This window comes from Anoplolepis gracilipes, chromosome 5, assembly GCF_047496725.1.
Source record: "Anoplolepis gracilipes chromosome 5, ASM4749672v1, whole genome shotgun sequence".
Taxonomy (NCBI): Eukaryota; Metazoa; Arthropoda; class Insecta; order Hymenoptera; family Formicidae; genus Anoplolepis; species Anoplolepis gracilipes.
The window spans coordinates 10,582,375-10,597,586 of record NC_132974.1 but is presented as its reverse complement, the minus strand read 5'-3'; the positions used below and the strand labels follow the sequence as shown (position 1 = coordinate 10,597,586).

The following is a 15,212-nucleotide window of genomic DNA, read 5'->3' as shown; positions in this document are numbered from 1 at the left end:
AGAGAGGTCGCGGCCACTTCCGGTTGTAATGCAGTTTGCGCAACAATGGGAGCCACAATGGGCCAAGGGACCCACGTAACATTGCGCTCCCTTCGGAGACGTTGGCCTTTGACCGAGGATCAAAGCGCTCCTCTCTCCCTCGGCGTCTCTTCTCCCTCTCTCTCCTCCCTCTCTACCCTTCTTCCCTCGTATAATTCGTGCGAAACCTTTGTCGAGATCTTCGGTGGCGGATTCACGGTCGCCGGTGAATTATAACTTGGATGAGATCGAGTAAGCGATTCCGAATTATTGGACTCTGGTCTTGTTCGTCGAAGGTACCCTACGGGAGAGATTACTCCTAGGGATGCGATCCGAGGGGTTCGCGCGGGGTGACTTTTAATTGGCGCGCGGCGCAGATTGTATTTGCGAGAATACGGATGACGACGTTGTCGCGTCGATTCGGTAAAAAAACCTGGAATAACGATCCGGAGAGATTCGACTCGGTGCATAAATAATGTCCGCGGAAAGAAAGACGGGCGATAAAAATCTATCGGGCTCATTAAAAGTCCGATAGTTTGCGAGTGCGGCGTAAAGGCCCGTCATTTAACAGATTTTAAATGCTGGTCGCAAGAGTTCTGGCGTATTTAAGATATCTTTAATTAACGTACTTTCGTTGCAAATCTAATCGTCGGGTGTTAATGAAAGCCGTCGAAGACGTTTTCTCGTCGTTCCGGCCGTTTCCTTTATTATCGCAGTCGGCGGGATAGAATTGGCGGCGAACGAGCGGCGGGCGTTGAAGAAGACCCCGGCCAAGAAGTTTGCCAGTTTATCATGGAGGGAAAAAGACGTGGACTCTGCGGAAGTGAATTGAAATTGCGCGCGATTGTTCTCGTAGCGACGATTTGTCGCTGACATCTCACATACGAATAGCATCCGAAAATTGATCGTAATTAATGTAGCATACACACATGCTCGCGACTCCCGTTCTTATGATAAATTAGAATAAGAAAATCCGATAAACTCGCATCGGTGAATATTCACGTCGCCGGCATACGTTTCTTGGCACGGATCGCAAGATAAATGCGAGCGTTACAGCGAGTGGACAGCCGGAGATTCAATTAATTCTGGATAAGGAATTATAGTCGAAGGACGCCGCTCTATCTCGAAAGGGAAAAAGGGAAAAAGAGAAAAAGAGAGAGAGAGATCGTTAAGGTATAGCGAAGAAAGAAAGTGTGCGGTGAGAAAAGGGTGAGAAAAGGGTGAGAAAGGGATGAGACGAGAAAAGATTAAAGGCACAAGGTAGTAGATTTCTCTTTTCGTTCCCTCGAAAACTTTAAATAATGTTTGTAAACTCTGGCCGAAGTAATTCGCGTAAGAAAAGAGAATCCGGAATCCGCGGCGAATAGCGGATCGAGTTTACGACAACTTTAGAAATAGCACCATGATCTCGCGGTCGATTATATCTCAACGAGCGAAAGGATGACGGATAAGCGGAATAAACGTCGCAAATTACGCAGATTCCGTAATGCGGTTCGTATTAATAAAATAAATTAATTATATATATTTTCTTCGCGATCGATACATTTTATTTATTTTTCTCGCAGAAAAATTAAACTTTAATTATTCTATAATACCGCCGGTACTAAATAAATAAAATAATAAGCTTAAAAATGATTATTTTTTTAAATCTGTGTGAATATAAAAAACGCATTTGAATATGAAAAACTCTGTCCGCTTTTTTCCAACCTGCGGTTGGCAGCAGTCGGGAGTAAAAAAATGAATAAATAATTATATTAATAATTATTTAAGATAACGAAAAAATTATATTTTGAATTCCGCAAAAATTAATTAATTTTTAATTAAACTACCTAACTAATGTTTTTAAACTTTATTATAAGTCTTTATAACAAATAATAATTTTTAATGTAATATTCTGAAAATAATTTAAATAAACAGACAAATTGTGAATTTAGCCAATGCAATTTTTATAATTAAATATAAAATTTAAATGTAATTTTTTTAAATCCCACGATGCGAAACGCGGATACCCGTTCGTCGTTATTTATTAATATCTTCGAATATGTATTTTCGTCGGATTATGTGTTCCGAAAGTGACTTAACGAACTTTCTTACGAGATCCATAAAGTCCGTAGTTGACGTCGTTCGGAAAGTTTTTACCGCGCGGGACTAGTAATACGAGCGATTTTCGAGAAGCGCTTTATCGCTCGCTTATTAACAATCTCCCCTTTCCCGCCAAGTTTCTCCTCGCGAAACGGCGCGATTCGGTGACTATCTTCGAAAGAGAAACTTTAAATCGTATTTCTTTTTTTTTCTCTCTCTTTTTTAAAGATCCAGAAACAACACACGCGTCGTTGTTGTTCGTGCTGTGCACGTAAAAATATGTACTTTTACGCAAAACGATTCGCCGATTGTGTGGTGTTTGTCACTATTTTCCCTCTCTATAATGTAACCGGGATAGAGTAGAATGTATTGTGCGAAACGGTATCAAAAACGCGGCGAAACGCAGTCACCGAATTTATCTGACAATCTGGCTTCCGAACGAATGTAATTGTTTGATCGTCGTCTAGTTGATAGATATGTATGTACGATGTCCGACGGCGGGGCATATTGGTATTTGCTTGTCGCACGCGTCAATACCGTCACTTAACTAGCAAATATCCGACCTGAAGCGTACGTAGATAGGCGACCAAACTCCCGGACCGGTGGCACAACCACCTACAAATCCTGTGCTTGATAATGTCACCCATTGTGACTGTGCCGGCGCAGATTGCGCATTGCAAACATCCGAGATTCGGTTAGGTGAATGAATTTTAGTTGAAGTTGTTAAAACAATTAATAAGAGAAACATCAAGAAATATTATATACATAATTTTATTTAACCTTTTTTATATATGTATGTATATATTATTAAATTAAACAATAGAATTAGCATAATTTAAATTACGTGAAAAAGAACAAATTGTTCTATATAACGTCATTTTTAATCAATTAATTAAATTCGCTACTAAATTATATAATTTTGTTTCCATAATTTGCAATTACTTTAGTCGAACGATTATTTTTGTTTCCCGCAATGTAAGTATATTCAAACGGATCGATCGTATTACTTTCTTCGCTAGTTCCGAAGAATTCTCTGGAAAGATTTGGTTTGAGAAAATTACAGTAGAGTTCAAACGATTAAGAGCAGGAATAAATTCCGACAAATGAACCCACGTGCTCGCCGATACAAGTGGCGCGCGGAACGTGGTTTATCGGCGATTCTACGAGCTTAGTTCCTGTTTGTTCTCACCGGCTTGCGCCTTTATTATTTTGTTTTTCCCAAAGAAACACGGTCATCTCGGCTCGCATTCAAAGATGCCGGTGCAATTTTATTTCCCATATGTGCAGCTGCACAGCGCGCGACAAAATAGTCGATAGCCACACTGGTGCAATAAGCGCGACCTGGCTTGCTTCAAATATGACGATAACGCGCGTTCTGGACTTCATTTTACTTGTTTTTTTTTTTATTTTTTTTTTGCTGTAATTAAACCTCGTTCCGCGTAATTATGTAGCTTTTTGCGTTTATTCGAAAAATCGCGGGACAAAAGTTAATAGCGAGCAATCGAAATAGCAAACGTTGATCATTTTCAGTGGTCTTTCCGAGATAACGTACGATTTATTAGATAGAGAGAGAGAGAGAGAGAGAGAGAGAGAGGGAGGAAGAGAGGGAAAAGCTCAATATTTTTATCCAATGTCGTAGAGTGGAATACCAATCGGATCGCTAAACGTCCTCTATCCTCTATCCGCTCTCGGATGGAACTCACTGATATTTCCGCTTTTTGCCGGCAAAACAACGTCAAATATGAATTCTGCGCACGAATTCAGTGATCGCACGCGGATTCAGTGAAGAACGGCCAAACCGTTAAAAAGTTTTGTTCCGCTATTACGACCACGCGATAACAGTCGATTCGCGTCAGCGCGACTTGCTATCCAATGTTGCCCACCGTTTGATGGAATATACCTCGTTTTTCCTGCGCAAAAGATGCGTTTCCTGTTGAAAACAACGCGGTCGTTTTCGCCACCGATTAATTCAAAGGCAGCGTTATAGTTTTAATTTTGAGACAACAACATGTATCATGCAACAACAATTAGTCGTTCGATATAATGCGGATATATTGCCGGGATAAATGTGTACGATGAATGAAACAACATCTGACAACGAGACAATATTCGGATATTAGTTGTAGAAACGCGACGATGCTAATTAAAACCACGAATAATTGACCGTCTCTCTCTCTCTCTCTCTCTCTCTCTGTCTCTCTCTCTCTGTCTCTCTCTCTCTCTCTCTCTCCGGCGCTTTTCGATAATTAATTCCATCGTTAGAGATAACGTCACGATTCGTATTCGGTACAGACGTAACGTACAACGATCGTATAAACGGCCCGTGTGTTTGCGCCGAATATCATGCCTCGACATATGCATTTTATCCGCGCGTTTGATATTCGCGAAACCGCGCCGTGACGGCCGCATCGCATCGCATTCGTGTTCGTTCAATTTTCATACGTATCGAATCAACTTGAAAGGGAGCTAGAAACGAACATTTCGGTAAATTATTCTCGGCATTTAACACGCAAGCACCGCCCCATGTTTCTTTCCTTGAAATAAATCGATTTTACGAGGCTCGAGATCGATTCCAGTTACATGAAATTATTTTGTGACTCTTAATATCATTTTTGATGTTACATTTTATCGTATAAAAATATTTGACGTAATCTGTGGTAATAATATATTATCTCAAGTTATTTGAATTATCTATGTAGACGAAATAATTAATTAAATAAACATTATGTCATGTATATAAAAATATTATAAATGGAAAGTTTAAAATTTCAGATTTTTCTTCTTACAGATAGGTGTTTCACTATAAAAAGATTGAAATAAATAAATAATACGAGTGATCATCTTTTTTTTAATTCTCAATAACATGAATATGTAATTTCAACGAACTACGCCTAACTGGATTTAATAATGAAATATTAACGTGAGATGTTTTCAACTTTCCGTTACAGCAGAACGATATCGGAATTGCCAGAGTGAAGGTAATAACATTTGCGGTCGTCGTGCATTATTCCGCATCCTTCCACGTGATACGGCTACAATTTCGTAATGTACATGACAAGATAATACATTTTCATATGCAAGAAATTTACGACAAACGATATTGAAAATTATCATAAATCAATGATAATCGATCATATCGTTATTGTATGTTGCCATTGTTCATTTATTCATGCAACAGTAATTAAGTCACGTGCAGAAAGCGATAATTTTATTTCCCACCGCGAACATATCTTTCAAACGATAACATAGTCGTTCAACGCGAAGAAGCGTGGAATACATCGCGGAATCTCGACAAACATCACATTGGTTAACCCAATTTGGAACGAGAGATATTTCGCGAGCGGGCGAATATGTAATTAAAGGTAAATAAAGTCATCGTCAGATGGAAAAATAAATAAAACGGAGATGTAAAAAAAAAAAAAAAAAAAAAAAAAAAAAGAAAGAAGAACGCGCGCGTACAGAATTCAATGTACAGACCTACCTATACTACGTATGCATTTCTACAAGAGATTAGGTAGATCGCTGCGTACGATTGCGATATACTCTCTCTCTCTCTCTCTCTCTCTCTCTCTCTCTCTCTCTCTCTCTCTCTCTCTCTCTTTCTCTCTCGCAAGTTTCAACGGAATTCCAAATGTAATTTCATCAGCGTAAGTGCTCGTTACTCTACAGCAGTATGGGTACCTACATATACATGCGGACGTGCGTTTTCCTTCGTCCCCCTTCTCTCCTCTCCTCCATCCTCCTCTTCGATATATTCGCGCCGCTTGGTAGATATTCTTGGCACCACGGCACACGTTAAAAGTACACTATCGGATTATTTAATACCGGAAGGAGGGGGCGGTTTCTCTAAAGCGGACAAGATATATGGCGCGAATAACGGCAACGGCCGGTCATACAACCCGTGCGAGGATACGACGCGCTACCTAGGGTTAGCTTCTATCTCCGCTCACCCATCTACCTAGCTACCGTACACGGCGCGAGTCGGTTACAGATAATTGCCCGGGTCGTAGAAGTCGGGCTATTCGGACGAAATTGTTAACTTAATTCCATTCTCTAATTCAATTAACGCCGGCGAGCCAGACCGCGCTGGCCGGGCGCCCCCCTCCCCGCTCCCCCCTCCCCCCTCCCGGCCGCCGCGCACGTGATTAAATGGAAAGTACTTTCGCGCGGGATAACGGGCGATCTTTCACGCTTTCCACGTTTCCGGCGGTAACACAACCGCGGATCGCAGTCGGAGTGGAGTGTCTCCTCTCCCTGGATGGTCTACCTCGGTACAATCTGCCTTAGCACAGACGGGCATTTATTTCCGGCTCGTCGTCCGTTCTGGTCGTTCTCGCGTCACTTCAGCGTCACCGCGACGTTTACGACACGCGTTTGTGTTCGTGACGTGGCGCTTGTCGCCGCCGAGACACTCGGACAGGCACTTTGAAAGTTGTAACGTGGATTATTCAACGCTAGTAGCGCGACCAATCTTTCTCCCGAAAGCGTTTCGCTCGAAGGAGAAAAATTCCCTTCAAGATGCATAACAGCTGGAATTGTATCGAAAAAAAGAAACGACAATTTTTATTTTTAACAACAAGAAAGTCGTGCTATGGCAAACTTTATTTTAATCAAGGCTCCTATTAATTTACAATATGGATGTATATATTAAGATAATCTCGTTTTTATTGCGATACAAATTCCGATATATTCAAGAAATTTGATTCCCCTTGTCGCAAGTTCTTATCATCATTAATTAACTCTTGAGATTGTATTAATAATTCAATGTATATTAGTACTGGATGTAATCTGAAGAAACCGATATTATCATTAAACGTATTAAAAATAAATTATGTAAAATTTTAATCGTGTAGATTCACATTAATTGTGCTGAACAAATAATTTAAACATCTCTGTAATAAATAAGACGAAATAAAGTGATTTCTGTGTTAAGTAAGACTATACTTCGACGATTTAAAGCAAACGTAATTTAATACAGAGAAGAGGAAGATTTCTCTGCACAGATCTCTAGTAGAATTGTATTTAATTAAAGAGAAATCGGGCTCGTTAGCTGGACGAATTTATCATAGGTAACCAGCGAAAGAAATATTCTAATAAATCAGGTTCTAAAGATACTATACATTTTAAGAAAAATTTATAAAAAGAATAAATGTCATTAAAATCGCGCATCGATTATCAAAGAACTTTCTCACTTTTAACGCCGTGCATTAATATGTAGAAACTATTTGAGTCAAAAACCTTTCACTTTTGTTTATATTTTACACATATATTATTGTCAGTAGTTGTTTCCCGTTAAAAGTCTTTTTTTTTAAATTCATAAATAAAAACACTACTAAAATGTTTGACATTTGTTACATTAAATTAAATAAATCCTAATAATATTAATAATAATATTAAACTACAAAAATATTAGTACGATAGAATAGCTTGAATACGTCGACAACTTGTGGGAGAAATTGATAATGCAATATCTTACGTTCGACGAAACGATATCGCGGCGTGCAACATTGGCAAAACACAATCGGCGGTGACTCGCAACCGACGAGGGGTTTCGCGAGGGTTGCCGTTATTAGAAGGACGGGCTTGGTATTCTTCGAGAGAGGGGAGGACGCGGTGCAAAACCCCGGTTCGAACCCGTGCATCGGTTAAGCCGAGAATGATTGCCTCTAATTTCTACCGACGAGGGCCGCAAGAAACTTCCTAATGCTTTCAACATGCTCCCTGCTAGCCGGCGCGCTATCAGCCAGCGAACCCGGCATCCACCCCCGCTTCTTGCGCCCGGATATACGGAAGCGCGCGATCTACGTGACTGCGTTCGACACGAAGCTTCGAGAGAGTGAAACGGTCAGTTTCATCCAGCTAATTCGCGCGATAAACGAGAATATTGCCGACGTGACCGAGGAACGCAGTAAGAAATCGATTCTCCGCTGATTTATGACTGATTCATTGATGTTGATTCTGTACCGAGCGAATCGAAATTTTTATTGCTTATCGGAAACTATCTTGCGGCCTAAAGCTCCATGCTATAAATGGAAATTTTTAACCCCATATTTATATCTTACCCGATAAAAATTTCAATTTACTGCGATAAAGTTTGGTTACGTAATTGTTCTAACGTAGCTGTAAATTATATAAACCATCTCAAGTTTTTAAATATAAAATTCTTATCTTGTGTGTAATCACACACATGATTATATATTATTATAATAAGGAGATAGAAAGATGGTAAAAGCGATAAAGAGACTATTCGACTCCCGACTGAAACAATGTACATACATACGTCATCCTTTCACTTACGCGCGATGCAATATAATACTGCAATGTGCGCAGTGGGTATGTACGGAAAATTTAATTGTCTCATCAACCGTACTCATAATTTTAATGGGACTAACCCTTTTGAAATCAGTGATGCAGCTGAGATATAAAATTATACGATATGTTATTACACGGTGCTTCAACCGTACTGTAATCAATAAATGCAATTAATTTTGCAGGCTATGTTTTCTCAGAGAAACGCTGTTATTCTCGTCTTTTTATGTATTTTTATGCATCAAGTTGTAAAAATAACTCGGAAATGTATCTACAATAAATAGTCAGTTGTTCTCTTCTATTTAATAACAATTCAATTGCAATCGTATAATAAAGTGATCGATTATTCAATATGATATCGTTTTATACAAATCCAACAAGCAATCAATTAGCAGAGAGTATTACGTATCCGCGATGCAATATAATACAATAGATTACCTGCATTCGGATCCCAAGAAGCGATATTAGTCCATTAATATAAACGCATTTGACTTGGCCCGGTAAAACGAAACGGTCGGACTCGTCAGACTAATCCCCATGATAATCAAGAGGCACTCCGCTAAGCTTAATTATGAGGGTCGGCACACGCAATTACGCGTTCGTTACACGACATACACATACATATGAGAGTCGAGGCTTTAGGGAATCTGTTTTCAGTTTGTTGGTCCGCCCGCCCGAATAAATATTCCGTCCCTCTGCGGGACGTGAGTTTTCCCTCGTCAATTAACGCAATGGGATTTGAAACTTAAATGCGCGCAAATCCCATATCCTATGTGATCCTTACGGCATCGGTGTGGATACATGTATATCGCCCCTATTTCGAGGACATACTTGACGTACCATCGATATAGTATCAAATTGGTGTCTTCAGTGTGCGTATAATTCGATTTAGCTTTGATTTGATACAGTCGCGATATTACTGACAGTTTGCATCAAACACTGTAATTGAAATAGGTCCGCGTCACGTGAGCCGACCGTCTCGAATCTGGTTAATCTTGTGTTTCATGTTATAATTGCATCCATCACTGTGTGTGGGTATGTGTGTGCTATTTAACGTACATTAAATCAACTTCTTTACAAGCATCAAACTCCAATTAATTCGCCATATTCTGCTCTTCCGACTGTTACCTCGAATAAATTTCAGGAATCTCGCGAATAATAATAATAATTCACCGAAGCAATTTGTAAGCGAAAAGAAGGCAATTTCGTGAGGTAATTGTCGTACTCCGATCTTACTCGCTCCTCGGCCAGAGTTCATATATGCGAGTCCTCCTGACGAGCAAACAAGTTTGTAAGAATCATCGGGAACGAGCTACGACGAAAGTTTTCGTCAAGGAACGGTGTCGCATCTTAGCATATATACGTATATTCATACGCGGGCGAAAGAGAACACGGTATGAGAGAAGGAGGAGAGAGAGAGAGAGAGAGAGAGAGAGAGAGAGAGAGAGAGAGAAGTATGTTGGTCCTCAGGTTCTTAGGACGCAGTAGCGACAAACTTTGAACAAGTCGAGCAATCTGGAAATCGAATGGAGTTTGGGGACTTAGCCGAGTGAAAAATTGCCGGGGCAACTTTCCCGGACCCATTAAGCGGCTCAACAAGTACGATTTCTACGGTAACCATTTTGCGCTTTTGAACGGTCGGATTGCATCGGCGGAAGGAAAATTAGAGCGAACGTTGCGGCGAAAATTTCGTGTATCGTGCAACTCTTATCTGCGGCGGCTCCTTGTGCGCGTCGAGAGATGCCGGAAAATGCAAACAATCAGGAACGAATAGGAGCAGCGCGTTTGCGTGTTTTGCCCTCGCTTATAGATGGTTGCGCATCGTCTATGGTTTCCGAGTAAATTTGTACGAGCCTCGCATATATCCAGACCGGTCGCGACAACACTACGTCGCTTCTGTAATTCGACTAATTCCATCTAACCCAGCGATTCCTCCACGTGGAGATAAAAGCGGCGGGCGAATTAATGACGGTAAACACAGAGTTAACGATGCTAAAAATCCAGTACTCCAATTGTACGTCCGTGTATATATTTGTAGAAACAGGGAGAGAGGGAGGGGAAGAAAAGATAAGTGCGTAGTAGAAACGTACAAGTAAAATTTTAATTTTCTGAAAAACCGATGAAATTATAATCGTGCCGCAGCTCCACAGAAATAATCCGTTTAATCTTGTGCTCTTTACCTCTCTGCTCTCTCTCTCTCTCTCCCTTCTACTCTAGCCATTTAAATTTTCCACTGGTGAAGTTCCGGTTTAACGAGTACCTTTCGGGTCCTTCATTAACGTATCTCACTTTCCATTCCGTAAATGTTTTCACCGCCCTAACGGGTATTAACAGTCCCGACTGCAGGAAAAGGGGAAAAGGGAGAGTCTCGCAATAAACATGCACCAGAGTGGCGTACGAGGCGCGGGCAAAGGGGCTGTAAATTCTCGACAGTTTTAAAGGCAAATGCGGCGGCTAAGAGGAGACGTAGTCGGGTAAGCACAAAGTGCATATCTCTACTCGCTTCGGTCATCAACGCGGGAGAGCTGCGCCGGTGAAAGGGAGCGGAAACGACGTACTTTGAGACCCATCGCAGTTCGAAGTTCTCTCTCTTCGTTACAACGCCGTACGGAAGGCCGTTCCCCGGCTTTATGGAAAGAGTACTAAAGGTTAGAGTTAGGTCAGGTCTCAGATAAGTACCAATGGTCCCGAACTCGTCAGTCGTAAAGCTCCCGAATTTCACAAATGCGGCTCGATTAAGAATCCATATCGAGTTCGCTCAACGTGTTCCTAAAACGCAGACGTTCAAATCTTTTTAATCGCATGTAATCTTTTTTTTTTTTTTTTTTTTAACTTTTTAACACCGATTTTGCAAAAAGGAAAAAAAAAAAAAAAACAAAATGTAAATAATTAAATAACGATGTCAAGATTGACGGAACAAAAATAATTACGCGCACTGCGTATGTTTGACGCATCGTCGCGTGAAACAACGTTATTTCCTCCTCTCTCTCTCTCTCTTCCCCTCTCACCTCTTCCGATCTTCACTTCATCGCATCGTAATCGAGAGTCGCATTATAATCCTAAATATGCGTCATTGATAAAATTTAATTGATCGTTTTCCCGGCGACGTCAGAGTTCGCCGGCCGTGTCAGTATATATTTTAATTAACATCGCCCTTTAATTGATCGTGTCGAAAATCTGCGCCGCGCAGATGTTACGCCCTCTCATTTTCGCGCTCTCAAAGAAACGGAAAGCACGTGGAAGATCGACAATTATTTCCGGCCCGGGGAACCAGGCGGATGCGATTGGCATCATTGGTATTGCCAGAGGAAACCGTAGGGGAGAACGGCCACGGTCAAAGTGGGGATAAGGGAGGCCCTCGCAAATTTGAATTCAAATCTACGAGCCAAAGAGCCCGACGAGTGAAGTGCTCAGTACATTCCACCTCTCGAGCATGGATAGATCGGGCGAATAGAGGAAGTAGACCGGGGGGGGGGGAGGGAAGAGGAGACTAGTCGGGAAATCCACTTCGACGGTAATTGCATGTTCGGAGTTATCGCGAATCTACTACCGCCACGCGATAGAGGATCGTCCGGTTCGAGGATCTCCGTTTTCGACACGCGTTTTGCGTATTGATCGATCGACCGACCGTGGGATAACGCGTAGTCGACGCTTTCTTGTGAGCAAGAGAGAGAGAGAGAGAGAGAGGAAGAACGAGATAATCCGCGAGTAATTAGCAAGATTACAGAGATTCAAGAACGCTCGAGTTGTTAGCGAAAATAAAATCAAGTCGTCCAAGAGAGAGAGAGAGAGAGAGAGAGAGAGAGAGAGAGAGAGAGAGAGAGAGAGAAACATTTTAAGATAATATTTTGAAGCAAAAAATTTATATTCGTGAAATTCCTTATAGAATAAACTAGGGTATGATGGCCATACGGAAAAGATGGCTGTAATTTTTTCGATAATCGCTACATAGTGCGCTTTTTTAGTCATTATCAAAGATAATCGATATTTACAGTAGTTTATGTGCATACATTATTCAAAATAACGATATTATGAATCTTACATTATACTTTTACTTTTGACTACCTGCAAAGTTTTTCATTTGTCCACTAAAAACTGTTATAACGTCGAATAAATTACAGTTAAGCTATCGTAATCGACGTTAGACATATTATAAAGATATATAAATTGTTATATGACCTATAATTTTTATTTTTGTTTTCACTATTTTTTGATAAATATTATAGCCATCTTTCCGTCACTAGGGGCATCTTTTCTTTAAAAGTTGGATAAGATGGCCAATGCTTATGTTGTACTATTTTGATAATATAAAATTTCTATTGAATATTTTCCTTTTAATTTCGATAATATTACGTAATTTAAACTTCAGTAAAGATAATATGCCAAATACTATTAAAAAATAAAAGTATGTTTTTTGCATTTTAAAAAACTATGGCCATCTTACCCGAGTTTACCCTAACTGAATCAGATCATCAACATTGGAGAATAATTGTGAGCTGTAGAAAAAGACCTTCATTCGATGGGAATCTGAAGAATTAAAAAAATCGATAAAACTATTATTTTTTATTCCTTTTATCGCGTTGATAATCATTAAAATTTTTCGAGAAGCTATTCTAAAAAATTTGTTACGTTTTCTTAACAACGGTAATATCGAACAGCTGTTTTCGGTGATTCGCGCGTTTTTTGACGCTCTCAAGAGCAAATCCTTCGAATTTTTGTCGCGAATTGTTACTACGATTGGACGACAGCACGCTATCAAGATGACACAATCTTGCTAAAGAGAGATAGCAGTTGGAAGACTCTTTTTGCTACGCGATCTTCGTCCTGGGAAGCTTCGGTTGGATCATGTAAGTCCAAGAGTACGACGGACGGCACATCGTTGATCCTGGAAATCCACGCCCGGGAAAGAGATCCCGCTCCGGAGAGCCCATAACTTTTACCCTCGAATTGCTCTTTCGTACTTTTCAGATCCGAAGCGCGATACCTCGCGCCTCTCGCGCTCGTTAACCCACATCAGCGAGATGCACAGAGAGCGCGTAATTTCTCTTCTTCCGTCATTAAAGGAGCTTTAAGTCGCAACGAGCGCCTGCAAACCGCGTTTCGAGTTTCGCGATTAGGTTTAATCGCCTACTAATCGAAACCCGTGCAGTGTAGCCGGCGAAACTTCCATTCGATCATTGTAGCTCCGATAGGTTAGCAGGCAACTTCAACTGTTCGTGCTTACGTTCACGTTAATTATTATATATAGATAACTATTTTAAACAATAGGAAAAAAAGTGAAATATTCGCTAAAATTGATCCATTTTATTGATAAATCGTAATCAATATTATTACAATAAAATTTAATTAAGCCATCTTATTTTATTTCAAATGATGCTGTTTTACGTGGAAAACACGACAAAAGTTTTGTAAAAGCAAAACTGTTCCACTAAAGCGTCAAACATCTTTCGACTCACACACTTTCAAAGCAGATCAGACGTTGAAGCGCTCCTGTAACCGTTGCATATACGAGAATGTATTTTTATTGGTCTCCTAAGAACTAAAGGACAATCCGCGCTTGCCGAAGTCCCGAAGTAGTCCAAATATTACGGATGAAAACATCGGAGGACGAGGCTCGTGGGTGTACGCTCTCGGTTCTTAAACCCAGGATCGAAGTCACTAAGCTCAGCAAGGACCGCAAAGACAATATTGTTCCGGGGAGGTCTCCGGTTATGTTGTTCCGCTAGCCCTCAAGCTGTTGCGATATACGTCACACGCGCGCGTACACTCTTCTTGATTTTTCGCGAAATTGCTGGAGGATGTGTTTCCCCGTTAATGGAGAATCCCTGTTTTCGATTTTTTAAAATCGCATCTAGCTGATTGCCACGTCACGCGTTTACGTGCTTCGCGGCCTCTTAATCGTAGGGGATGGATTGATTTATTAAATAAACACGAGTGTTATTAAATGCGTCTTCTTTTCATCCCGACATTATTTCCTATACGAGTCGAAAAAAAAACCAAAACATTTTGTTAGTTTTGCCGGTAACATGTATTTTCTTTTGTTTAATTTAAGAGATATATATATTTCATAAATGATAAAGAGAGAGGCATCGTAATTTTTATTTTCTTTGTATACTTTATTGTTATTTCTGAGTATGCAATTCCATATTTTATAAGATTTATTTTTGAATAAACGAAAACCTATTACAAGAAGATATAAAAAGATTACAACTTGGTTACAATCGATTCAAAATTGGCCAGAAAAGAGTTCTTGAAAAGCAAAAAAAGACCACCCTGCACACGAGAAAACTACGTTTATATGTATATTACTTGTGATAAATAATTGAATTTGTGTTAAATTCGCGTGATCCGTCGACAAAATTCAAGAGCCTACTCGCGGACGTTGAACTTAACGAAGCACGCTGTTGCAAAGAGGAATCCACAACACGTTATCGAAAATGTATGCACGAATATATGGTTCGTGCGGCGAAGAACCGAAAGTAGGAACGGAAATAGATGGCGGATATAAAACAAGATTTAATAAGCTGTAAACCGATTTATACTTTTGCGTCGACACCGACGTGACGAAGTCCGGTCGGCGAAATAATCACGCGGACGTTAAATATTTCAAGCTAGCTTCCGACCACTTGAGTGGCATGCATGCCACGTGCATCATTTATGTACGACATGCGGTACTTGGGACGTTTATATATAATCCTTGCGGAGCTTACGACGAGGAGCACCGTAATATGCCTTCATGGAAAAATTTCTGGGATTTAATTGGAATTTATTTAGATTTCTCAAAGGAATTATGAATTCTGGTT

At 40.3% G+C, this 15,212-nt stretch overlaps 1 protein-coding gene across 4 annotated transcripts in view; it reads right to left on the bottom strand.

The window, feature by feature from the left end:
* The window catches only part of LOC140665638 (kin of IRRE-like protein 1), a 366,422-nt gene that overhangs the window by 216,831 nt on the left and 134,379 nt on the right, over positions 1 to 15,212 (bottom strand). The window lies entirely within an intron of this gene.